Raw genomic sequence first — 25,244 nt, forward strand, 5'->3', positions numbered from 1 at the left:
TGCCATGCTCAGGAGCCCCATCCAATGACCAGGTGGCTCTGGCACATGGCTGCCTGTGAGAGGGTAGTGCTGCCCTGGGTCCGGCCATTGCCTGCACAAATTGTCCCAGGCCTTGGACATCCTGACCATGACCGAAACCTTCGCCCCAAGACCTCCACCGTGAACGCCGTCTGTGGGGTGTGGGTTTGGGTGGTACACATGGTTGGCACCACCTCCTGCTCTTGCACGTGGCTGGATTCCTCCAACTGCACCTGCAGATGCTGGATGACCGTCGACAACCCCTTATGTATTCCCTGGCTCTGTTACTGGATCTTCACAATTGATGGGACTGTCCATTCCTGAAGCAGGAAAGCCCCTTGGTCGGCAGCTAGTTCCTGGTGTCCACCGTCCTCCCCCTTGGTAGTTCCTACCTCCACCTGCTACACCGGAGCATGTGTGTGGTGTGCACTAGAGTGTCCCAGGAGCGCATAAAAAAGGTATATAATGCCGGCCAGTTAGGCACCGGCAAGGCAGTTCATGTTGGGATCTACCGTGTGATGTATGTTATAGTGATTGTAAATAAACTAAGTTTCTTTGAACTACTCGGTGTGGTCTCTTTCATGGCCTTATAAAAGTTAATATGCAATCTATGGGATTCAAATCTCAAACTCTATTAAGAACAAATTTATTGTTATATATTTCCTTAGTTACCAATGTTTGGATATGTCAGTGGTTCTGATGACAAAATATAGCCTTATGATTAGAAATTGTCATATGTACTTGTGTGAGGTGATCCAATTATCTACTCAGTGGCCATCCATTGTTCTTTTCTGCCATTTCTCACATATAAATTATTTAGTCAGGATTAAAACAGGAGATATTCATCAGAACACACAGATAGTCATGACCAACTGACTCTTGAAATCATCTGGGATTTACCAACTTTTAAAGGATGCCTATAATAATAATAATCTTTATTGTCACAAGTAGGCTTACAGTAACACCGCAATGACGTTACTGTGACAAGCCCCTAGTCACCACCCTCTGTTCGGGTACATAGAGGGAGAATTCAGAATGTCCAAATTGACGAACAGCACATCTTTCGGGACTTGTGGGAGGACACTGGAGCACCCGGCGGAAACCCACACAAACATGGGGAAACGTGCACACTCCACACAGACAGTGACCCAAGCCAGGAATCGAACCTGGGACACTGGAGCTGTGAAGCAACAGCGCTAACCACTGTGCTGTTTTGCGCCTCTGACCCCGTCAAAATATTCAGAGTGAATCGGACAGCAGTTAACATTGACCACAAGATTCTAATATGATATAATATGACAATGCCCTTGTTTTATATAATTCAAAGAAAAGTTTAGGAGCCATTTATGAAGCAGCAATTTCAAACCACTATTAAAACATTTGGTTGCTAAATCATCCTTGGGTCATGGAGTTTGTGCGGCACAAGTTTTGTTAATCGCCCTGCAGCCAATCCTGAGAAAATGAAGTGTCGAGCCCATGAGAAATGAATGTTATACTGATGTGAAAGAGACTAAATGTTTCTGAAGTTCATGACAAGCTTCAGATCAGAACTCACTCAAGCCTGAGAGTCAAACTAATTCCAAACGGTTGGAACTCTGACATTCAACTAAAGATGAGGCTTATTCTTAATATTTTGCAACCATACATGTTACTTCATAGTACAAGTTAACTTGTGAACATCTTTTATTAATATGGTAAATCTCATAGATGCATGCACCATGCGTTGCTCAGGTTTTCAGTAGTTTGGACTGTCATTTATTGCTTTATTCTGCAATAGAATATTTTTTATGTTTTAACTAGTAAAGGAATCATATAAAAATGAAAAGTTGAATATCAGCAACATTTTTGATTATAAGTGGAGTATGAAAATTGGCAAGTCATGCTGCAGCTGTATAGAACCTTAATTGGGCCACACTTGGAACATCGTGTTCAATTCTGGCCGCCACACTACCAGAAGGAAGTGGAGGCTTTGGAGAGGGTACAGAAGAGTTTAACCAGAATGTTGCCTGGTATGAAGGGCATTAGCCATGAGGAGAGGTTGGATAAACTCAGTTTGTTCTCATTGGAACGACGGAGGTTCAGGGGGCGACCTGATAGAAGTCTACACAATTATGAGGGGCATGGACAGAGTGGATAATCAGAAGCTTTTTCCCAGGTTGGAAGAGTCAATTACTAGGGGGCATAGGTTTGCGGTGTGACGGGCAAAGTTTAGAGAAGATGTGCGAGGGAAGTTTTTTACACAGAGGTTAGTGAGTGCCAGGAACTCACTGCCGGAGGAGGAGGTGGAAGCAAGTACAATAGTGACTTTTAAGGGGCGTCTTGACAAATATATGAACAAAGAACAAAGAACAAAGAAAAGTACAGCACAGGAACAGGCCCTTCGGTCCTCCAAGCCCGTGCCGACCATGCTGCCCGACTAAACTACAATCTTCTACACTTCCTGGGTCCGTATACCTCTATTCCCATCCTATTCATGTATTTGTCAAGATGCCCCTTAAATGTCACTATCATCCCTGCTTCCACCACCTCCTCCGGCAGCGAGTTCCAGGCACCCACTCCCCTCTGAGTAAAAAACTTGCCTTGTACATCTACTCTAAACCTTGCCCCTCGCACCTGAAACCTATGCCCCCTAGTAGTTGACCCCTCTACCCTGGGGAAAAGCCTCTGACTATCCACTCTGTTTATGCCCCTCATAATTTTGTAGACATCTATCAGGTCGCCCCTCAACCTCCGTCGTTCCAGTGAGAAGAAACCAAGTTTATTCAACCGCTCCTCATAGCTAATGCCCTCCATACCAGGCACCATTCTGGTAAATCTCTTCTGTACCCTCTCGAAAGCCTCCACATCCTTCTGGTAGTCTGGCGACCAGAATTGAACACTCTACTCCAAGTGTGACCTAACTAAGGTTCTATACAGCTGCAACATGACTTGCCAATTCTTATACTCAATGCCCTGGCCAATGAAGGCAAGCATGCCGTATGCCTTCTTGACTGCCTTCTCCACCTGTATTGTCTCTTTCAGTGACCTGTGGACCTGTACACCTAGATCTCTCTGACTTTCAATACTCTTAAGGGTTCTACCATTCACTGTATATTCCCTGCCTACATTAGACCTTCCAAAATGCATTACCTCACATTTGTCCAAATTAAACTCCATCTGTCATCTCTCCGCCCAAGTCTCCAAACAATCTAAATCCTGCTGTATCCTCTGACAGTCCTCATCGCTATCCACAATTCCACCAACCTTTGTGTCGTCTGCAAACTTACTGATCAGACCAGTTACATTTTCCTCCAAATCATTTATATATACTACGAACAACAAAGGTCCCAGCACTGAACCCTGTGGAACACCACTAGTCACAGTCCTCCAATTAGAAAAGCACCCTTCCATTGCTACTCTCTGCCTTCTATGACCTAGCCAGTTCTGTATACACCTTGCCAACTCACCCCTGATCACGTGTGACTTCACCTTTTGTACCAGTCTGCCATGAGGGACCTTGTCAAAGGCCTTACTGAAGTCCATATAGACAACATCCATTGCCCTACCTGCATCAATAATCTTTGTGACCTCTTCAAAAACTCTATCAGGCTAGTGAGACACAACCTCCCCTTCACAAACCATGCTGCCTCTCACTAATATGTCCATTTGCTTCCAAATGGGAGTAGATCCTGTCTCGAAGAATTCTCTCCAGTAATTTCCCTCCCACTGACGTAAGGCTCACCGGCCTGTAGTTTCCTGGATTATCCTTGTTACCCCTCTTAAACAAACGAACAACATTGGCTATTCTCCAGTCCTCCGGGACATCACCTGAAGACAGTGAGGATCCAAAGATTTTTGTCAAGGCCTCAGTAATTTCCTCTCTAGCCTCCTTCATTATTCTTGGGTAGATCTCATAGGCCCTGGGGACTTATCTCCCTTAATATTTTTCAAGACGCCCAACACCTCGTCTTTTTGGATCTCAATGTGACCCAGGCTATCTACACACCCTTCTCCAGACTGAACATCCACCAATTCCTTCTCTTTGGTGAATACTGATGCAAAGTATTCATTTAGTACCTCGCCCATTTCCTCTGGCTCCATACACAGATTCCCTCGCCTATCCTTCAGTGGGCCAACCTTTTCCCTGGATACTCTCTTGCTATTTATCTACGTGTAAAAAGCCTTGGGATTTTCCTTAACCCTATTTGTCAATGACTTTTCGTCACCCCGTCTAGCCCTCCTGACTCTTTGCTTACGTTCCTTCCTACTTTCCTTATATTCCACACAGGCTTTGTCTGTTCCCAGCCTTCCAGCAGTGACAAATGCCTCCTTTTTCTTTTTGATGGGCCTACAATATCTCTCGTTATCCAAGGTTCCTGAAATTTACCGTATTTATCCTTCTTCCTCACAGGAACATGCCGGTCCTGAATTCCTTTCAACTGACACTTGAAAGCCTCCCACATGTCAGATGTTGATTTACCCTCAAACATCCGCCCCCAATCTAGGTTCTTCAGTTCCCGCCTAATGTTGTTATAATTAGCCTTACCCCAATTTAGCACATTCATCTGAGGACCACTCTTATCCTTGTCCACCAGCACTTTAAAACTTACTGAATTGTGGTCACTGTTCCCGAAATGTTCCCCTACTGAAACTTCTACCACCTGGCCGGGCTCATTCCCCAATATCAGGTCCAGTACAGCCCCTTCCCTAGTTGGACTGTCTACATATTGTTTTAAGAAGCCCTCCTGGATGCTCCTTACAAACTCTGCCTCGTCTAAGCCCCTAGCACTAAGTGAGTCCCAGTCAATATTGAGGAAGTTGAAGCCTCCCATCACTACAACCCTGTTGTTTTTAATCTTTTCCAAAATCTGTCTACCTATCTGCTCCTCTATCTCCCGCTGGCTGTTGGGAGGCCTGTAGTAAACCCCCAACATTGTGACTGCACCCTTCTTATTCCTGATCTCTACTCATTTAGCCTCACTGCCCTCTGAGGTGCCCGCCCGTAGTACAGCTGTGATATTGTCCCTGACCAGTAGCGCAATTCTGCCACCCCTTTTACATCCCCCTCTATCCTGCCTGAAACATCGAAATCTTGGAACAATCCTGTCCTTCCCTCAACCAGGTCTCTGTAATGGCAACAACTGTCATAATATACACCCAGTATATCATGGTGCAGACACACACTGATGGACACACACAGGGACCAATCAACATGTACAAACACTGCAGCCAATCACCAGTTAGAATACACACACTATAAAGGCAGAGGGCACCATGGTTCCTGCTCATTCTGGGGCTGCCTCTCAGTGTAACAAGAACACATCCAGCCCAGCACAGGCTTACACACGTACTGAGAGAATCAACTGGTTTGGAAAAGGCTTAGGTCTCTTGTTTAAGTTAGCATCATTTGGACCCACAGTCATCGTGTGTTAGTTAGCTAGAAGTAGTTAATAAAATTGAGCTGAACCTTCATCAGTGTTGGTAGCGTCTGTTCATCTCTCAATTCCATACTAGCCAACACTTCATGATACCAGGAGTTGAGGGATGCTAGCACTTCTGAGACCTACCGTTCAGTGATCTGCCTTCCACAAGTCCCGCACCATCCTACAGAATGGACTCCGTTTGCCTGCCGCCGCCTCTCCGCATTGCAGGGAATCTGGGCTCGAACTGGAAACTTTTCAAACAGCGCTTCCAGCTGTACCTCGAAGCCAGGGACCTGGAAGCTGCCTCGGACGCACGGAAGATTGCTCTCTTCCTCTTCACAGCCGGGGACCACGCTCTGCACATTTACAACTCGCTCACTTTCGATGAGGGGGAGGACAAATCGAAGTTCAAGACCATAATTCTGAAGTTCGACGGCCACTGCGCGGTCGAGGTCAACAAGAGCTTCGAGAGATACATGTTTCAGCAACGAATTCAGGGTAAGGATGAGACTTTCCAGTTCTTCATTACCCACCTCCACGTCCTTGCGCAGTCCTGCAACTACGGGTCCACCTCTGACTCCATGCTCCATGACCAGATTGTTTTTGGTGTTCAATCTGAGCCCCTGCGCCAGCAGCTACTAAAAGTAAAGCAGCTCACTCTCTCCACGGCCATTGAGACCTGTGTGCTTCATGAACATGCCTCCACGCGCTACTCCTGCATCCAAGCTGCTGAAACGGTGCGGCAGGCCCCTTACGAGGCAGAACGGGTCCAAATGATTAAATCTTTTCAGGCTCTGGATCTGAACGATGGCGGCCATTTTGCACACTTTTCGCGGAGTCCCGCGCTTACACGCAGCGAGCATGCTGACGTCACGGACCGCTTCGCGCAGGTGCGCGCTACACTGGATCGCCCCGTGCATGCACGGTGGCGTGACGAACATCCCGACGCTCCGGCATGCGGCAACTGCGGCTCTGCCCACTTAAAGCGGCTATGTCCCGCAAAGTCCCGACGCTGCCTGCAGTGTGGCAAAGGAGGCCACTACGCTGCAATGTGCAGATATTCCATGCCTGCTGTTTTTCAAAGGTCCACCCAGCCCCACAGAGACGTCAGGGCCATCCAACCTGCCATCAATGAACCTACTCCAGACCTTGATTCCGACTGTGCCTGCAATGACCCACAGGTCCCGTTCCAAATCGGCATCGTTACTACGAACAAGATGTCCCCCAAGCATGGCACTGAACCCGTCCATGTCCACAGCGTCAGCCAGGATGATGAGTGGTGTGGCACCTTATGGTCAACCGGTCCCCTGTCAGGTTCCGCCTGGACACTGGCGCTTCTGCCAATCTCATTGCGTCGTCCGATTTTCGCAAGCTCTGCGTACAGCCTGCTGTCCTGCCATCTGCGTGTAAATTGCTGGACTACAATGGCAATGCCATCGGCGCCAGCGGCTCCTGACGCCTTGAGGTGACACATCGTGGTCACACAGTCATTCTCCCGTTCGAGATTGTTACTGCCTCAAAAGCCTCCTTGCTTGGTGCACAGGCATGTAAGCTGCTCCACTTAGTGCAGAGAGTACACCCTCTCTCTTCAAGCGATGTGTCTGCATCCTCTGACTGAGACTTCAGGGCGCAACTCGACCCCATCATCCAGCAATACCATGGTGTTTTTGAAGGCATGGGCATGCTCCCCTACACGTACAAATTCTTACTCAAGCCCAACGTCACGCCTGTCGTTCACGCACCTCGCAGAGTCCCAGCGCCCCTCAAGGACAGCCTCAAGCAACAGCTCCAGGACCTCCAGGATCAAGGAGTTATTTCTAGGGTCACGGAACCCACAAACTGGGTAAGCTCCATGGTCTGCGTCAAGAAGCCGTCCGGTGAGCTGCGGATCTGTATTGATCCTAAAGATCTGAATCAGAATATCATGCGGAAGCACTACCCAATTCCGAAACGTGAGGAGCTCACGTCCGAGATGGCCCACGCCAAACTATTCTCAAAACTGGATGCCTCGAAGGGTTTCTGGCAGATCCAACTAGATGAGTCAAGCAGGAAGCTGTGTACGTTCAACACACCCTTTGGCAGGTTCTGCTACAACCGGAGGCCATTCGGCATCATCTCTGCTTCCGAAGGTTTCCACTGGATCATGGAGCAGATGATGGAGGGGATCGACGGCGTCCGGGTATATGTCGACGACATTATTATCTGGTCAACCAGAGCTTCTCGCCCACCTCAGAGACTGAACTTATGAACTCTGTACACATGTGGACCCTCTGAAATGTTGTTTTTTTTTCCTATATCCTTTATTGTTGCATTCGTTATCCAGTGATTTGTAAATAGATTCGTTGGTTGTTCCAGTTCATGGTAGTCATCTGCACCAGGCACCTTCCTCTGTAAATAGTCTTGTTCCCTGTATATAGCTTTGTACATATGTCTTCGCACCTCACACATAGCTAGGTACATTCTCCACACACCCACACTATTTATTATCACATGCCTAGATCAACATTTTTTTTATAAAAGGGGGGATGTCATAATATACACCAGTATATCATGGTGCAGACACACACTGATGGACACACACAGGGACCAATCAACATGTACAAACACCACAGCCAATGACCAGTTAGAATACACACACTATAAAGGCAGAGGGCACTACGGTTCCCGCTCATTCTGGGTGCTGCCTCTGAGTGTAACAAGAACTCATCCAGCCCAGCACAGACTTACAACACGTGCTGAGAGAATCAACTTGTTCGGACAAGGCTTAGGTCTCTAGTTTAAGTTAGAATCATTTAGACCCACAGTCATCATGTGTTAGTTAGTTAGAAGTAGTTAATAAAAAAGAGTTGAACCTTTATCAGTGTTGGAAGTGTCTGTTCATCTCTCAAGTCCACACTAGCCAACACTTCAACAACATCATAGTTCCAAGTACTAATCCAAGCTCTACGATCATCTGCCTTACCCGTAATACTGCTTGCATTAAAACATATGCACTTCAGGCCAACAGACCCGCTGTGTTCAGCAGCATCTCCCTGTCTGCTCTGCCTCAGAGCCATACTGTCCCTATTCCCTAGTTCTCCCTCAATGCTATCACCTTCTGACCTATTGCTCCGGTGCCCACCCCCCTGCCATACTAGTTTAAACCCTCCCGTGTGATACTAGCAAACCTCGCGGCCAGGATATTTATGCCTCTCCTGGCAGCATGGTTGGCGCAGGCTTGGAGGGCCAATGGGCCTGTTCCCATGCTGTACTTTTTGTCTTTTGTGTAAATATTTTAGAAATGCAGAAAAGCTTACCAGGCCAGATTACCATATTCTTGAAATATTTAGATGAATGTTTGAATTCCTACTGTATTAAAGGTAACTTTTTGGTTAGGATGCTAGGAGTATGAGGGGGAAAATGTTGTGCTTTTATGCAGAAATGTTGTTCAAAGTTAAAATTACCCTTCAATGTGCAATAACAATATGTCAGATATTAAATGTCTTGAGCAATAAATCATGTCTTGTTGGTGAACTCTACACCGATCACACAACCCAAATGATACTTTGGTTGATAACATGATGGCTGTTATTGAACAATTAAGCAATGTTTTGGGAGGAGTGCTATGTTAAACAACATGGCTCAACTCCCTTGGTGGACAATGGAATCTCATATAAGCATCTTAACCCATTTGTTTGGAACTGCCATGCAAAACCATGCCAATGAATCAATTGAAATAGCTGGAGGCTTCACACAGCATCAGGCTTAAAGGATGACTTTAATCTAGACACATGAGCATGCATTTGAGTGTATTGCAAATAACACTCCACTGTGCATCAATCAGGTACAGAATTCTAACCAAGTTAAGACAAATTAATTTGGTCCAATATTGTTTTGTGACCTCAGGGACCCCATCTCATGAAATGCATTTCCACAATAATCCAGTCTCAAGTAACACTTCATTTTTGATGTCTTATGTTCACTGATGCACATTTGAATTTAGTGTCTTTTGGCTAAATGAAGAATAACTAGTAACAGTAGCACATCACAAAAAGAAAAGATTTTCAAGGCATTTGAAAGCAGAGAGATAGTTGGCATGGCAGGAGTTGTTAAATAAGTGAGCACCTGAAAGTAGATGAAGGGAGAGGCAAGGAGTAAGTTAATATCAGATTAATCTATATTGAATATGGAGGGCATATGTCTGAAGTTCATTGAGATATGCCGCAGCAAGGCTAATGATTGGCTTGATGATGAGTTTGAAATCTCTATGGTACAGTGGGCAGACTTTTCCCACCATGTGGAGGGTCTCACTTTCAGAACCAAAAGTGGCTCCTGTACCTGCTCAGACGAATGGCAGGACCATAAGGGGCATTTACTGGCAGTGGCCAATTAAGAGGCCAGTACTGAGACCACTGTCCCATTAAGGAGAACGGTCTGCCTCTCCAATGTGAGGGCCAGCAACTCAGCAATGCCACCAATGGAAGTAGCCACTGCTGAGATTGCAGGCGAAAGGATCTGATGCCTCCAAATTGAGGTGCCCCCGAAACACTGGGAAAAATCTTTCTTTGTGTGCTTGGACAAGGAAGACAAGCCCCAGCGATCAGAGGGGTGATATAAGTTCTTGGTACAATTTGAATTTAAATTCCAATTTTGTTCATTTGCGATCATTTGAGACAGAAGTGCAAGTCCCCAGGACCTGATGGGACCTAACCCAGAATTTTGAGGGAAGCAAGGGAGGAAATTGCTGGGGCCATAATAGAAATCTTTGTATCCCCATTGGCTTCAGGTAAGATCCCAGAAGACTGGAGAAAAGCCAATGTTGTTCCTTTGTTTAAGAAAGGAAGAAGGGATAATTCAGGAAATTATAGGCGGTGAGCCTTACATCAGTGGTAGGGAAATTATTAGACAAGATTCTGAGGGACAGGATTTACTCACATTTGGAAACAAATGGATTTATAAGTGATAGGCTGCATGGTTATGTGAAGGGGAGGTCGTGTTTCACTAATTTGATCGGGTTTTTGGAGGAAATGAGGAAGATGATTGATGGAAGAAGGGCGGTGGATGTTGTCTACATGGACTTCAGTAAAGTCTTTGATAAGGTCTCTCATGGAAGACTAGTACAAAAGGTGAAATCACATGGGATCAGAGGTGAGCTGGCAAGATGGATACAGAACTGCCTCAGTCTTAGAATGATGTGGAGATGCCGGCGTTGGACTGGGGTGAGCACAGTAAGAAGTCTTACAACACCAGGTTAAAGTCCAACAGGTTTGTTTCAAACACGTGCTTTCAGAGCGCAGCTCCTTCCTCAGTCTTAGAAGACGGGGGTAGCAGAGGAGGGTGCTTTACTAAATGAAAGGTTGTGACTGATGGAATTCCGCAGGGATCAGTGCTTTATTGTTCATAGTATATATAAATGATTTGGAGAGAAATGTAGCTGATCTGATTCATAAGTTTGTGGACGACACAAAGATTGATGGAGTTGCAGATAATGAAGGGGATTGTCAGAGTATACAGCAGGAAATAGATCGGTCGCAGACTTAGGTAGAAAAATGTCAGACAATGTTTAATCCAGACAAATTTGAGGTAATGCAATTTGGAAGGTCTAATACAGGTGGGAATTACACAGTAAATGGCAGAACGCTTAAGAGTACTGACAGATCGAGGAGTTTTTTATGTACAGGTCCAAAGATCACAGAAAGTGGCAATGCAGGTGGATAAGGCAGTCAAGAAGATAATGCTCAAATGTTAGTTGCTCCAATTAACGAGGCCACATGGGCCTCATGTTGCAAATAATGGTCCTGCAGGCTGATTCGCTGGGATCGCATCCACCAGCTCCCCAGCAACAAGGGGGAACACACTTAAAATGATCCTGCAGAGCAAAACACACACAACAGGCAGAGCTACCACCGGGGAGACCAGCCGTACGATTCGGGGATGCCAACCTGGCCAGATTGTTGGATGTGTGGCAATCCACCACTGTATGTGTGCGTGTGCCTCTATTAGGGGATGTACAATAGTACCTGCTATTACTAGTCTGTCGGTAAGCCCCTGCCGGCTAGCTCCGCCCACAGGGAGCAGTATAAATATCCATGAGATCTCCTGAGCTGCCATTTTTCAGCTCTGTACCGTTTTGTGTTTCTATGTGCAATTGTTAGCGCATCAGGATGCAGTCGAGTCCAGGATACCCTGTTCCCCAAGGGGTTCGGAAGGTCAGACACCAGGCAGCCAGTGTCACCTGGAGGAGGTAGCAGTGATCGTCAGCTCCGGGGAGCATCTCCAGGAGGATTGGCACACAGTGCCATAAGAAGATCAATGACCTCCACCAAGCTGCATGGGTGGGTTGGCACAGGCCCCGCCAAAGGCCCCACCTGCCACTCAACCACACCCCCATTGATGACCATGTGCCTGCCAATACCTTTACCCAGCACTATACCGTGCCTAGGCCAACCCATGCCCAGGAGTGCCACCCATGCCGGCCACCCCCATTACACCCAATCTCTTCCAACCCCGCATCCCGCCATCCCCGCACCACCAGCCCCTCGCTCTGTCCGCGATGGACGAAGAACGTGGCTCACAGTGCCCACTCTGTGTCCCCGCAGGAGAAGCTGGTCCAGAGCAGATGGGAGAGGATCCAGGCAGGCAGCGGGTGCCGGACATCAGAGTCCTCACTCTCGACAAGGAATGGGCCCTGGAGGTGGCAGGGGTGCTCGAGGACAATTGGTCACTGACATGCTGCTGAGGTGAGGATCCACACAGAATGATCCATCCCTCCCACTGACAACATGTTCATTATCCCGCAGGATCTCCATCCGACGGTGTGTGTCCCCCACCCCCCAGCAGCTCTCATCCCCACCCTCCACCAGCACAGAGGCACACACCTTAGTGGGCAACAGTAGTGGGGCACATTCTAGTGAGCACTACACAGTTGCTGATGCACATAAGGTGGAGGCAGGAACCCCCAGGCAAACAGCAGTCTGAGGTCTGCTGCATCCCAGGACCCAGCTGGGTCCCAGTCAGATGCTGAGCCTCGACCAGGTTAACCCGGAGCTGATACAGTTTAAAGGGTGCAGCTGTGATAGTCAGAGGGGGATGTCATCAACACTCCCAAAAGGCTCAGAGCCGTTGGCGGATTCCCAGAGGCTACAGGTGCAGGAAATAGTGCTGGCAATGCATGGCACCAAGGCCAACATTGCTCGGCTAGTAAAAAACGTTGTACCCTAAAAATATGACACTTTTGGCACGTTCGTCCGCAACACAGGCCAAATACCAATCCCCTGCCCCTGCCCTCCGGGCCTAGCATCTTGGATTTGCCCCTCTTGGGGGCTCTCCCACCAGCCACACCTCCCCCTCCTCTGAGCGCTGGGACAGTGGAGATGGCTACTCATCTCCTCAGATCCCCTCAGCAGACATTCCGCCAGTTTCATGTTTTTAAAAAGCTGCACTAATCGGTGCCCACGTGACCACTTGCTGGGGAGATGGTTAGATTACGGGACTGTGTGAGATAGGGGTCTTCCTTGTTAATTGTATGGAGATTGGCGTTAAGTGTTGATCATTGGTTTCTCTAGACGTCACGCTGGATCCTGTTTTCACCAACAGGAGTGAGGCGGTTAGATCACAAACTGATCAGCACCTGGCACGGTTCTCGGTTTTGGCCTCTACCGCAATCTAGCGGCAGCGTCGCGCTCTCGCTCAAGCGTGATGCAACCGTAAGATCACGGCCCACAGGGCACAATCTGCCAGCCACATCCTGCCAGAATTAGAGAAGGATGCAGCCAGTAAATGATAGAAGAGGCCTCGCCTAGGATCACTGATGGCTGCAACGCCTCGGGAGATCCATCCAGGTCTTGTGAGACAACACATGGGCGGGACCCAGTCTTGCACGGTTTAGTCACTTTAAGAGCCCACATAACTGTGCTGTTGGAGGGTCTAACCGCCTCCCCAAGGTGACCCCAGCTGGTCACCATCTAGCATTGGTCCACACAAACATAGACCAGATGGAATGCCATCATTGGAGGCCCTTGGTTGGACAGAGACAGGCAGGATCGCACCCTGTCTCTCCCCCTGGCACCCTGGCACTTTGGCAATTCCAGGCAGACTGTGCCATGGTACCTGGGTGGCACTGCCAAGGGTTAGGGGTCCATGAGGGGGGCCATGGCCATGAAAGGAGGGATGAGAGGAGTATAAACAGTTGAAGGTGTAAAGGGCAGGTATGAAGGAGCCTCTGGGAGGTTGTGGGGGGTTGAAGGGTGGCATAAGGGGGCATCGGAAGGCGTGAAAAGGGGTGACCCTAGCAACCCCATAGTGGGGTGTCCTCACTTGGGGGGTGTGGGGTAATGCCCATGTGTGTGAGGAGTGAGAGTGCACATGGATGGGGGCTGTGAGAGACCCACAAGCTTACTTTCAAAATAGTGGCCCGATCTCTGAGGAGCCAGTCTGGCCAATGAGTTCAGCTCCCCCGTGATGGGTAATCAGGTGAGAAACTTCTCAGGGCCCAAAAAAGTGACTAAAAGTGTGGTTAGATAGCGGTGCAGAACTTGCTAACAAAGCCGAGAGAAATTCCTAGCCAAACCTGCCTGAAATGGCACTTCAAAACCTTTCCGTTAAATTGTACCCAATCTTTTTCAGCCAGGAGGTGAGCTGTGGGGTCAGGGTGGACGGGTACGCAACACCATTACTGCAGCAGGCAAATCAGCCATTCGGTTGCACATGCTCTGACAGCCCGCTTTAAACCTGGTGCCGGGGCCATAGAGGTGACACCCCCAGGGCACCCCCTCTCAGCTGTACGGGCGCTCCGGCACAACCTGTCCTATCTTTTTGGCTTTGATACGTGTTTGTGTGGGGAGTGTGTGTTCATGCACGGCTGCAGCTTTTGAGCCCTGCAAGTGTCCATCACGGACCCGGTGAACCGGTACCAATTTTCATGGGAATCAATGGTGTTCCACGTGGCACCGGTGCTAGCTGCTCACCGGTAGTGGAATGGGTGCAGGTGCAACGCCAATTTTCCTGGTGTGAAAGTCCATGGACTCTCTTATGGCATCAACACTTAGTCGTAGAAACAGAGAAATCCGCCCAAAATGTTTCAATTGTGGTTCTGCTTTTGGGTAAATAAAATGTAACATAACCTCTTCTATTTACCCATAGGACTCCTGTTAGATGCAAAATGTTTCTTGTCACCTCTAACTTGCCTTTTATGTTCAAAAGATCTCTCAACTTCTCTAAAAATGCAAAAGTTTGCTCCAACCTATTTATTTGTCCCTCAAACCCACCAGTAGGGGAGACAATGGCAGAGTGGTATTGTCACTGGACTAGTAATCCAGAGACCGGGGAAACATCTGGGGACCCAGTTTAATAAGGATATAGGAGTCCACACTGAGTAAAATGAAGAAACATAGTTTTATTTGCAACATAATGGGTGGGATTCTGCAGCTGCATTCGCCCAGAAACAGGAGAATTCCGCCTGATGTCAAGGATTTTTCCATTGTTGGCCCCTCGCCTTGGTGTTCTTGTGGTGGGCGGGGCAGAAGAATCCAGCCCGATATACCTCGACCGGGTTTCTGTTTGGTTCGGTGCCTTACTGGCCGACCTTTTATAAATGTTGATAGAGATCCATTGCCCCCAGCATGGGAGCTCGCATTCCGCAAGGACCACAGGGAAGATAATCATTACCACCCTGTCGGCCTCTTACGGGTTATTACACCTAGTTTCACTCCGCACCAGGGCAGATGGTGAAATTTTAATTCAATAAAAATTTGCAATTAAAAGCTGATGATGAAATGATAATTGATTGTTGTAAAAACCCACCTGGTTCACCAATGTCCTTTAGGGAAGGGAATCTGCCATACTCACCTGGTTATGGCTACATGTGATTTGACCGGCAATGTGGTTGACTCTTAAATGACCTGACAAACTTTCCAATTCAAGAGCAATAAATGGTGGGCATTGAATGTTGGCCCAGCAATGCCCACATTCCATGAATAAATATTTTTAAAAATTCATTACAAATGCACAAACCTGTATTCTTTCATATCGTAAACCTCCCCGTAACCTATCCTCAACTTAATTAAATCATTTACATACATTGAGGTTTTCATAGAATAACACAATGCGCTGGATTCTCCGGTCGCCGACGCCAAAATCGCGTTCGGCAACCGGCCGGAAAATCCAAGTTTCCCACCAAATCGGGGGCGGCACCGCTTTCACAATGCTCCGCCCTCCCCAAAATATGCCGCGCCACGTATCGACGGACACAGGACATTGCCTGAGGCCAGGCCCCCGATATTCCGCACCCTTCCAGCCGAGTTCCCGACAGCGTGGTCTCTCATGGTCTCACCCGTCGGGAACTCGGCCTGATGGCTGCGGACTCAGCCGAGCGCCGCCACAGTCGGGGTAGGGGGGGACATTATTCGGGGCTGGGGGAACTGTGGGAGGTGGTCCGGTGCGCACAAACTGACCGAAGGGGGTGACAATTTTGCGGGCCGGGTCTGCGAGTGGCCGTCGCCGTGTTGCACGGCGTGACCCCTGCAGGGCGCCGCCATGTGCATGTGCGGCCACGGACCTGCCATTTCTCTGGGGCATAATGGCAGCTAAAGCCAGGTGCTCTACACTGCTGTCCTGCTATCCCCCAGAAAAATGAGGAACCGGGGGCCGTTTTGCGGCAGTTTCTCTGGTGTAAAACGCCATCGTTCCCACGCCGGCATGGGGAAATAGTCCCAGAATCGGAGAATCCAGCCCAATATTCCTCAAAAGTATTAAAAATATCTGGAGTTGGATTCTCCGATCCTGCGGCTGGGTCTGCAGGATCCATCTGGTCCTGCAACTACAAAGTCGGCCCAGCCCCCATACCAATTCTCCGCTTGATGAGGGGCCAGCAGCCGTGCAGCGAAAAGCCCTCAGCTATACCTGCGGATATGACCACAGAATAGCCAGGTCCATGGCCAAGCATGCGCACGGTGGCGCCCTGCGGCGTGCAACATGGCGTCGGCCTCGCACAGACCTGGCCTGCCATAAACTGCCACCCCCGAACCACCCCCCACCAGTCCCGGAAGCCCCTGCCGAAGCCCCCCTTGCCAGCGGAACAGTTCCAAACCCCTCCCCCCTCCCCCCCACCCGACTGTGGCGGCGCTGGACACTGTCCGAAGCCGCCACGTGAGGTCTCCGAAACGTGTGAGCATACGCGAGCGACGCCGTCAGGGACTCGGCTCATTGGGGGCGGAGCATCGGGGGAGGGCCTCAGGTGATGACCTGGGGCCGTCCATACGGCGTGCGGTGTACTCAGAAATTACGCCGTTTTTGATGGGGCGCAGCATCACAAAAATGGCGCCGCCCCGATTTTGGCGTAAACATGGATTCTCCGGCCAATCGCCGAACGTGATTTTGGCGTCGGTGATCGGAGAATCCAACCCATAAACTTTGAGTATACTCATAAGACTTAAGCATCCAGTATTTAACAATAATTTTTTTTTCCTAATTATATCTTGGCCTTCAGAAGAACCAAGCAAATTATAGGTTCACGTTTTACTCCAGCACCTAAGCACAAAAATCCAGTTTGATACTCCAATGTAGTACAGAGGGACTGCTGCAACGCCAGAGGTGTCATCTCTCGGGTGAGACATTAAAACCAAGTCTCTATCTGCCATTTCAGTGGGGCATTAAAGATCCAATAGGATTATTTTGAAGAAGAGCAGGTGGGTTATTGATGTCCTGGCCAATGTATAGCTCTTAATTGGCAACAGAAAAATTATCACGTTGCTGTCAGTGGGAACTTGCTGTGTACAAATATGCTGCCATATTTCATACATTACAATAAAAATAATATTAATAATCGCTTATTGTTACAAGTAGGCATCAATGAACTTACTGTGAAAAGCCCCTTGTTGCCACACTCCAGCGCCTATTCGGGGAGGCTAGTACGGGAATTGAACCCACGCTGCTGGGATTGTTCTGCATTTCAAGCCAGCTGTATGACCCACTGTGCAAATGACGACTCTTCAAAAACCTTAATCGACTGAAAAGTGCTCTGGGACATCCTGTGGTCATGAAAAATATATACAAATGCAATGATTGGTGAAAAGGCATTTGGCCAAGCAGCAATTGAACTCCAGATGATCCCAGGATCAACATTGGCTCGCCATTGGGCTTATCTGAGCTGCGACCTCAAAAGGGTAGCCCAGGGGAGTAGGTTGGCTGCTCGGCGTCACATTTAGAGTTCCAGGCCTCTTGTGATGAATGCTACAGGCAATTGGCTGATTCATTTTAATTATCTACAAGGAGACTTTCTGAAAAGGGATGTTTAGTTGGCAGCCTGGTAACGTGAAGGGATATTAAAGTGAGAATATAGGTTTTATTTTCCATTGCACTGAACTCAGCTCATTTTCTCTTAACTGTTCAGGATCAAAAAACTAATCAGAAGCCTTGCTTATCGCATAATAAAGGAGGGAGAAATAAAGATGGCCAGTTGCCCTGAGACTAATGAGACTCATGATAGCAGTTACAGGCAGTGTTAGGAAGCTTGGAGACGAACACCTCCTTACCTCTGATGGGTACTGTGATCAAAATGGATATACAGGAAATACTCCCTGGAGTGTAACCATTCTTAATTCAGTTTTAGTTTAGATGAGAATCTTGTTAATTTGCAATGCAGCACATGCAAACTTCTGACAAAAGTACAATCATCTTGTAAACAAAGGAACCTTTGGTACTAAGTTTTTTCAACCAATTGTTCACAGCCTTAATTATTTGAAGCCTATTACTTAATATTCTGATTAAAGTTTAGCAGTGATAAGATTTTAGAAAGTATTGAGGCATATGAAAGTCAAAATAAGTTGTTCAAAGATGGAGTTACTTTCAATATCATCGTAATAGAGGGGATTTTCCCTGTCAATCGGCATTCCATGAGGGCACCACGCATATTGGTTTTGAGCCTTGGCAGTAGGAATTGTGATCCTGGTCGCCTGGAAAATAGTCTTTGTGCTCACGAGGGCAGACCCTGTCTTGGCATGTTACACACACTGAGGCGGCACGGTGGTGGTTAGCACTGCTGCCTCGCAGCGCCAGGGACTCGGGTTCAATTTAGGCCTTTGGTGACTGTGTGGAGTTTGCACGTTCTCCCCGGGTCTGTGTGGATTTCATCCAGTGCTCCAATTTCCTCCCACAGTCCAAAGATGTGCAGGTTAGGTGGATTGGCCATGGTAAAAGTTGCCCATTATTGTCCAGGAATGTGTAGGTTAGTTGGGGTTACAGGGATAGTGTGGGGGAGTGGACCTGGGTAGGGTGCTCTTTCTGAGGGTCAGTGCAGACTCAATTGACTGAATGGCCTCCTTCTGCACTGCAGGGATTCTATGATTAGTCAACACCACCATAGGGGCTAATTGCTTCCTTTTGATCCAGCAGAGGTGGCAGAAGAGGATTCTGAGGCAAGTCAACTCAGTCACCTCAACTGCATTGTGGGTAGCCGAAGAACCCCTGCAGTGACAAACAGTAGGAAGATCATACAGCAGAGGTGGCAGAAGAGGATTCTGGGAGAAGTCAACTCAGTGACTTTGACCGTTAAGTGGGTAGCCAAAGAACTGGTGTCAAGCAACAGTTAAGCCCGAAACATGACATGAGTGTTTCCCTCCCTTTCTCCTTGTCTAACTAAAAAAAAAGGCATTGTGAGGAGGACAAGTAAGGTAAGATTCTTATCTTATATCTTTCTGAAGTGTACAAGGGCAGAGAAGCAGTTAGGGCAGTGATCCTCCTGCCAGATGTGGGAGATTAGGGAGCTTTCTAGCATCCCTGACAACTATGTCTGTGGGACGTGTGACCAGCTGCATCTCCTCGCAGAGTGCGTAGTTCAGTTGGAGCAGCAGCTGGACACATTACTGAGCATACAGGGGCAGAGAGTGTGATAGGTTCTAGCTTCAGGGAGGTGGTCATACCACATGTCCAGACAGGTAGATGGGTGACCGCCACGAGAGGCAGGCCGGTAAGGCAGGGCCCTCCCATGGATATCCCCTCTCAAACAGGTATTCTGTTTTGGATACTGTTAGGGGGGAAAGCCTCTCAGGGGAAGATAAGAGCAGCAGCCAGGTCTATGGTACCACAACTGGTTCTGCTGTAGAGCAGGGTGGGGCTGAGTCCAAGCGAGTGATAGTAGCAGGAGACTCAATAGTTAGACAAGGAGAGAGGGAGGGAAACACTAATGTAATGTTTCGGGCTTAACTGTTGCTTGACACCAGTTCTTCGGAGGCACTCGCGGGCGTTTCTGTGGCTGTGAATGGGACTCTAGGATGGTGTGTTGCCTCCCTGGTGCCAGAGTCCTGTATGCCTCTAAATGGCTGCAGGGCATCCTGAAACAGGAGGAGAAACAGACAGATGTCATTGTCCACATTGGCACTAATGTCATAGGCAGGATGAAGGAAGAGGTCCTGCAAAAACAATTCAGGGAGTTAGGTCAGGAGCTAAAAAGCAGGATATCACCCATTGCCATGTGCTAGTGAGGCTCGGAAGAAGGAGATAGTACAGTTGAACACGTGACTAAAGAGATGGTGTGGAAGGGAAGGCTTTAGATATATGGATCACTGGGATGTCTTCTGGGGGAAGTGGGACCTGTACAAGAAGGGTGGGTTGCACCTGAACTGGATTGGCACAATTATCCCCCGTGGGAGGTTTACTAGTACTGTTTATGAGGGTTTAAACTAGTGTAGCAGGGGGGTGGGACCAAGAACAGCAGGCCGGTAAGTGTAGAGACTGGGGGGAAATGTTAGGCAGAGATAAACATAGTGCAGAGTAAGAGCAGGCAGATTAGTTCATCTGTGATGGTAAAAAATGTGCGGCGCTTGAGGGGAAGCTCCCTTGTGGATTCAGCCTAGCCCCTCATAATGAGGTTGTGCAGTTGTCTGTCTGTGATGTCTGCCTGTAAGATATCTTTGCGTTCCTGGATTCTGTGAGAAGGCAGCACTTCTATGGTCATGATGCCTATGCCTTCTTCATGATCTGCCTGGTCTGTAGTGGATAGGAAGGCTCTGGGAAAGTATCAGTCAAGTACAGCTCCTAACCACATATGTAGATGAAGCTGAGGTTGTAGCATTGTAGCTTTAGTGACATGCACTGCAGTTGTGCAGACGCTGTGTGAACAGGCCTTTTTGGGACAATTATGAGTGTCTGATGATCAGGTTCACCACAAATTAAGGGAGGAAATTTATGACAGGTGAAGAATAGAGCGAGGAGTTTCTTTTCGATCTGAGCATAATGAATATCAGTGTCAGTGGGGGCCTTGGTGTAAAGGCTATTGGTCTGCCATTCTGGATGCAGATTGTTCCAAGACCGTGCTGGGAGGCATCTGCTGTTACGAGTACATGTGCTCAAATGTCAAAGTATTGTAGCACCAGTGGGGCTGAGAGTGCCTGTTTGAGTCTGGTGAACACAGCTGTGTGGTGCTCCTGCCAAACCAGTTGACGTTTTGGTGGAGGAGTTGACCAAAAGGTGCAGTCACCTCTCTGCAACATGGAATAAACTTAGAAAGGTAATTTGTCAGACCAAGGAATCTCAGTAAAGCATGCTTGTCCATGGGGATGACCATCTCTTGTATGGATGTTTTCTTGTCTGGTTCTGGCTTCACAACATCAGCACCATGTTCTGGCACAGTATGACCACAAATCAAAATGTCACCGATAATGATTTTGCAGGGTTGGCCTGATATCCTGATCATACCGTCTTCCTTTACCGCAGCCACCATTGCCGGAACCCATTATCCGGCTTTTTCTATGGGAGTTATGGCACACAGTGTCATTATCTGATGCAGCTCATCAATGACTTTCTGCTTCAAGGCTACTGGTATTGCTCTCAGAGCACACACTGTTGGTGAAGACCAAGGGTTTGGGATGAAGACGAGTCAGGGTATTGAACTTTATATCACCCATGATCATAATGAATGGCGGAACAGGCTCAAAGAGCTGAATGGCCACCTCCTGTTTCTGTTTTCTACATATGTTACAATGTATACTCAAAAAAACCCCAGTGGGTTGTTTAAGCATAATTTTCCTTTCATGAATCCATGCTGCCTTGTCCAATCCAGTTAATACTTTCTAAATGTCCTGTTTCAAAACATCAGTGGTAGACAGCAGGGGTCTGCCATGTGGGGAACATGATGAGCCCATTTCCTCCTTCTGGGAAAGGGGCCCTTGGAGAAAGAAGTCAAAAAACTGAGTGGAGAGCCTTTCAAAGGCGTTTAATTTTTAGATCATGTCCTGATTCCTTCAGTACAGTGGGGTTGGACAACATGCGATAAATAATCAAGCCTATCACCACAGCCGGCTGTGACAACACTATTCCTGAGTTCCTCAAACACCTTTACCCACCTGAACATTGCTGGTTGGTTCAATACCTCACAAGGTTTATCTGTGAAAGAAGGCTGTCTAAACGTTGGCACATGTCCAAAGTCACCAGCCTCCCAAAACCAGGCAAACACCCAAATTTAGCTCCGTGCTTCCAACCAATATCTCTGCTCTCTGTGTGCTGCAAGGCCAAGAGTGTCTCATCTTGCCGCACGGATAGAGCCAGAGGTGAACAATGCATATCATTGTGGATATTCTCCGTTCAATTCAACTTCCCTGGCTCCGAGTCCTGAGCAATGTCCTGCCCCTTCACATGAGGGAGATTGGAACAAGAAATCCCCTGGAAAAGTTTACATCAACCCAAGCCTGCCGCTACACAAGAACAAATCCATCTGCTGCTTGCGTCCCATCATGCCAGCCTGTATGGCTAAGACCACCATGCCAAGGAATAACAGCAGGAGCTCTATGGCAGCAGGGATGGAACAAACACAACACCATTAAAAAATCCTTCCTCACCACAGGTCCCAAAGCTGCCCACCATCTTCATCCTGCCACGCCAACATTGGGCGCTCTTCAGCCATTTCCATATTAGCCTAGGCCTTTGAGCAGCAAAGCGGCACAAGTGGGGCCTTGCAGGGAACCAGCACTGTAGGGAACCTGGACCCCAATCAATGACTCACATTATTGGAGATTGACTCCCTGAGAGAATTCAGTGGAGGACTCAGAGAGCTCCATTTAGTCACTGCCAAAACTATTGCCTGGCATGATGGCTACTTCGGACATTAAAAAAAATTGGATGATTGGTTCAGTATCAGGTTAAACTCCTGTATTCATCGACGAGGTTTATTTCATTTCAACAACAGCCTGCAAAATCTATTCACCACTTCAAAAGCAGATGCTAGAGAAAAGTGTACGTGCTGTGATTTTTCAAATGCAGAGCTAGAAGTCATAATTACTGAGTTGGCGATCCTACCATGGAAGAATTCCAGAAAGATCTGCTCAACCAGCCCAAAACATAGAGCCCTATCCCATAACTCAATAACCCCTCCTAACCTTTTTTACACTAAGGACAATTTAGCATGGCCAATCCACCTAACCTGCACGTCTTTGGACTGTGGGAGAACACCGGAGCAGCCGAAGGAAGCCCACGCAGACACGGGGAGAACGTGCAGACTCAGCACAGATAGTGGCCCAACAGGGAATCGAACATGGGACCCTGTGAAGTCACAGTGCTAGCCATGTGTGCTACTATGCTGCCCATGAACTAGAGCAAAGGCTGATGCAGCTACAAAGAGCCGTGCACTGACCCAAACAGACAATCCACAATGAGTATCTTTAAGCAGTAAGAATGATCATCTGGTATTCTGTTTGAAACATATGAGAAACAGAAAATGGACATGATGGGCATAATGAGATGAAGAAAGTGGAAAACATGTTTCATATTCTCAATCTCGGGAAAACATAAATACTATCACACCATCCAAATTGTTTACCAAGATTCAAATGATCTGCCCTAAGAATGTTAGTAACAACTTATTGTTGACCAAGATTGGCACAGGGGCAAGTGTAAATATACTGCCTCTGCAAATTCTAGAGGTCATGTATCTACAAACATGGAAAGCCATGGCGAGAGCGACTACTGTAAAACTTTCAGCACACAACAGTTCCCTTATTCCATGTGCAGGGTCTATAGTCCGGGACTGCAAGTTAGTAAAGACTTCTGGGGGCACAGATATTCTCATTTGTAAAGACTAAAGGCCCAGTGATTGCAGGTCTTTGGCCATTCCATGACTTCGCACTAGTCACAATCCATGGAATTTGTGAAACATTACACGGTAGATCACCCTCAGGATCTACGCCTTTTGCCTCAAATGCACTTATCAGATTGCCTATCCCAGTGAAAACAGAAGATGAATCCTTGGAGGTAATCGTTGATATCATTGACATCGAACTTAAAGTTATTCTCCAAGTTGATCCAGTACATTTTTCACAACACAAATACCAGCAGCTGCAAGAAGGAACAGCAAAATATTCCAAACTACAGAAACTGTGGAAAACTATCACTGATGGATGGCCAGATTACATTTAGCATGTCCACAAATAAGTGAGACAATGTCGGCCTTACTTGGATGAGCTAGGCATCTCCTGGAAAGCAATTTTTAAAGGTACGCAGGTCATCACATCTGATATCCTTCAACAAGTCTGATTAGCAAGTTTGCAGATGATACTAAGATTGGTGGAGTTGCAGATAGCGAGAGGACATAACACTATTGACCCCATTGTGCAGTGTAGTAGCATATCCATAGGCACCCGCTCATCCCAACATATTTAATAAAAATTAGTCATCACATTCTTGCTCATTACTTTTCTTTCTTACCTTCCTTGTTCTCTGTTGATTTTTCGTGTTAATGCTGTCAACATGATTTTTGAAATGCAGGCCCAGCTGCCTATCCATCTTCATGTAGTTATTTAGATTCTTCGTAGCCCATTTCTGCCCATCGTGTCTTATGCTGAGAACCTTACTAATTGAAAGAGTACTGAAAGAGGCTGAGCATTGGAACAGACAAAATGAAATTCGTTCATCACATTTTGCCGATGAATCATTTCAGCATGTTTATTTCGGTCCGAGTTGAAAATGAACAGGCGCAGGAATAAGCTGGATTTTGGGCAGTGTTTCTTTTCGTCTATGAGAGTAGTGGAGTCTGTGGAACATGTTGTTGGTTTGTGCTACGTCTCGCATTAAGAGAGCTGGACTCTCCTTGACTGAGATTGCATCATATGGAAGGTAAGTGCGTGGTTGCCCAGTTAATGGGCGAGATTCTCCGAAATTGAGGCCAAGTGTTCGTGCTGTCGTGAATGCCAAATGGGCGCCACGCCAACACGCGCATGTGCAGTTGGGCCAGCTCATTCCTGCGCATGCGCAGTTGGGCCGCACCATCCTGCGCATGCGCGTGGAGCTTCTTACGCGCGCCGGCCCCTCACCAACATGGCGCCGGGGTTCTGGGGCCGGCTTAGACTTAGAACAGTACAGCATAGAACAGGCCCTTCGGCCCTCAATGTTGTGCCAAGCCATGATCACCCTACTCAAACCCACGCATCCACCCTATACCCGTAACCCAACAACCCCCCCCCCCATTAACCTTACTTTTTTAGGACACTACGGGCAATTTAGCATGGCCAATCCACCTCACCTGCACATCTTTGGACTGTGGGAGGAAACCGGAGCACCCGGAGGAAACCCATGCACACAGGGGGAGGACGTGCAGACTCCACACAGACAGTGACCCAGCCGGGAATCGAAGCTGGGACCCTGGAGCTGTGAAGCATTTATGCTAACCACCATGCTACCCTGCTGCCCCAAAGGCTGCGGAAGGAAGTAGGCCCGGTGGGGGAAGAGGCCGGCCCGCCGATTGGTGGGCCCTGATCATGGGCCAGACCCCATCCGAGGCCCCCCCCCATCCGGTGAAGGAGCCCCCCCACAGCCCCCCCCCCCCAGTGTTCCTGCACAGTTCCCGCCATCAGCAACCAGGGG

This window comes from Scyliorhinus canicula, chromosome 11, assembly GCF_902713615.1.
Source record: "Scyliorhinus canicula chromosome 11, sScyCan1.1, whole genome shotgun sequence".
Lineage (NCBI taxonomy): Eukaryota > Metazoa > Chordata > Chondrichthyes > Carcharhiniformes > Scyliorhinidae > Scyliorhinus > Scyliorhinus canicula.